We start from the raw sequence: 2,727 nt of genomic DNA, 5'->3' as shown, positions 1-2,727 counted from the left end.
GGCACACGTTGGACTCGATGACCTTAGAGGGCTCTTCCAACCTCAGTGGTTTTATGATTCTCATTATTCCAAATTCATTTGCAAAAGCTCTCACACCTCTAGTCACACCTTAGCAGGTGTGTAGGCCCAAGCTCATACATTTGAGAGATTTACTGCCTCCAGTGGGATCTACACCGCAATTTCAGGGAGAGGCAAGATTTCAGCCGTTACGAGAGAAAACTTTGCAAAAGCATTCCCTGGAGAGACATCCTGAAGGAAGGTGTCTCCCCCCTCTTCTGACCATAGAGGGAGCTGAGTCTCCAGTGTTAATTCTAAAACTTTCAAGCTCCAAGTCTGACTCCCAGAAATTTTATTATGAGCCTTTCAGGCTCAGTTTAGAGGCATAGAAAGGCACAAAAATTAATTTCTGGGCACAGGCCGCGATATGGGATACACATCATAAGGTCACCCCAAGACAGCCCCACTTCCCAGCACAATACTCAGACCTCACACGTCGAGGAAAAAAGCAGTGCAGATTAAATAATTAATGCTTCTGGGTACTGTTCTCCCTCTAAACTACACACAATCCCAAAGGAACAAAACCCTTAAAGAAGATGGATTGCTCTTGCTAGCAGGAGAGATCTGACAGGGATATACTTCATCATTCTGCCAAGGCTTTGTCAAACACCTCAGCTCCTGCACTTCAGGGAATAAGAAGTGGCTTATAAGAAGTGACTTTTATGTCAGTGAGCATGTTATTATGGATTAATCTCGCACTGGAAAACAGTCTTCATACTCTACTGCATCACCCAAAGAATTTGGAGGCTGCTGCCTAGTGAGCTCCTGAGTTGTATCTTCCTTGTCAATCTTATCAGCCCCTTGTTTGATTGTAAAAACGTAAACAAAATGCAGCAAGCGTTGGCCCAACGGCTCAGGACTTGCATATCTCTTCCAAAGAGAGGGAGAAAAAAGAGTGTTTCTCCCAAATCACAGAGTTTAAAAGTTCATGTTATCTACATAAATTTTTAAAAGAAAAAGAGGAACAGTAAAATATCAGTTACTGTGCCAGTGGTGCTCCACTCTATTTCTGTTCTCTTCTTCCACTTGTAGCATCTCTAAGAATACTTTAAAACCAGCCAACTAACCAAAACAACAACAAAAAGCCAACGTTGAATTGAAGCTGAACAAGAAGCAATCTGGCTGCTGGCTTGTGAGCACTCCACTGCCCGAGTTCCAGTAAGGGAGTTTATCCTCTCCACAGTTTTGAGCCAGATCCCAAAGTACTGAGCATCAGCTTTTAGCTTTTTAAAGGATTTAACTGTAAGAAAAGCTGCTGGGGAGGGCCGTGCTCCAGGCACATCCATGGGATTTCACCTGTGCAGCTCTCTAAGCTGAACTTGTGTCTTTTCCTCTACCTTGCTGGGCTTGGCTCATGCATTTCTTGAGGGGAAGGCCCTGCACTGATCAAAGCATGTACTGACCTCAGATAAACAGCTTCTGTCAGTGTGGATCTATCCTAAATGGACCATTTCCCAAAGTAATTCAAGTGCCTGAATTTCACTTACTCAAAACTGCTTTTAAAGAAACCGGGTTTAACACACTCCGTTTCTAAGCAACTACTGGGCAGCGCTCCTTCACTCCCTGTCAGTGTTATTCTTTGACCCCTGGAGAAAGGCTTTAAAGCAACAAAGGGCTTGTTAAGCACCAATAATTTACTCAGTCAAGAATTCAAATCAATAGCAAGGGCAGAGCCTGACTTCAAAACCTATTTTAAACCAGAATTTAAAAGCAGTTGCATTGCCAATTGACAAGATTAGAAAGGTTTCCTTAGTAGTTGTGATTACAAAGTAATGAACTGTGCATGGAGCAGGTAGGGGGCAGGGGGGAAGACGGGAGAAACCTTCATTTGCACTGTGGGTTTTTAACCATCATGGTCACATCTCAAGGACCTGCAGAAACCAGTCTAATCTCAAAAAAGGAAAAACTTCCTGGATATTTTTCATTTCAGCAAGAGCCTAAGGAAGTCCTCAGCAGCAGGAGATTGGAATAACTGCAATCCCTTGAGCAAAGGGAGCAGGGTGTGCTCCTCAAAGCCAGACCTTCATCCACAGCACCCAGAAGGTAGCAAAACAAGGATACAACAAAGCCTTAAGTGGGGAATGGGTTATCGAGGGTTTTATAAGGAAAGAACGAGGTCTGAAAAACAGGACCTGGAGGGTGAGAGAGGAAAGAAATAGCGAGATAGCTGAGGCCTCTTGGGAAAAAAAAAAAGGGAAAAGGTCGGGATCAAATTCTAACTCAGCTGGAGCTGTTCTTAAATGTAATAGGGGGAAATGGCAGCAAGGGGAGACTTCTTTATAGCAGCAAAGTACTGGGATAAATTCACTATAGAAACTGAGAAATCTTTATCAGCAGCAGCTCTCTGCAAAGAGGTCAGGCATCCATTCCTCATGGCAAAGCAGGGCACAGGGAATTGGGCCAGATAACCTCCCCAGATTGATCCCAGCCCTAATTTCAAAAAATTGCACAAAAATGTAATTGTGCATTAACACAGCAAAGTCTTCTTTCCAGCTTATCAGGCTTTGAGATGCCTTAGATTGAGATGCAAACCCAGCTCCTACCACTGTGCTGTGCTCGGACTCTCCCCCCCTTTCCCCGACCCAATCTCCAGAGCAACCAACAGCTCGCAAGGAGCCGGCACCCCTGGAATTTCACACTCAGCATCTCTTCCAAGCTCAACAGGTGAAC

Source organism: Corvus brachyrhynchos, unplaced genomic scaffold (genome assembly GCF_000691975.1).
Source record: "Corvus brachyrhynchos isolate BGI_N302 unplaced genomic scaffold, ASM69197v1 scaffold706, whole genome shotgun sequence".
In the NCBI taxonomy this organism is placed as follows: domain Eukaryota; kingdom Metazoa; phylum Chordata; class Aves; order Passeriformes; family Corvidae; genus Corvus; species Corvus brachyrhynchos.
Note: the sequence above shows the minus strand (reverse complement) of the source record.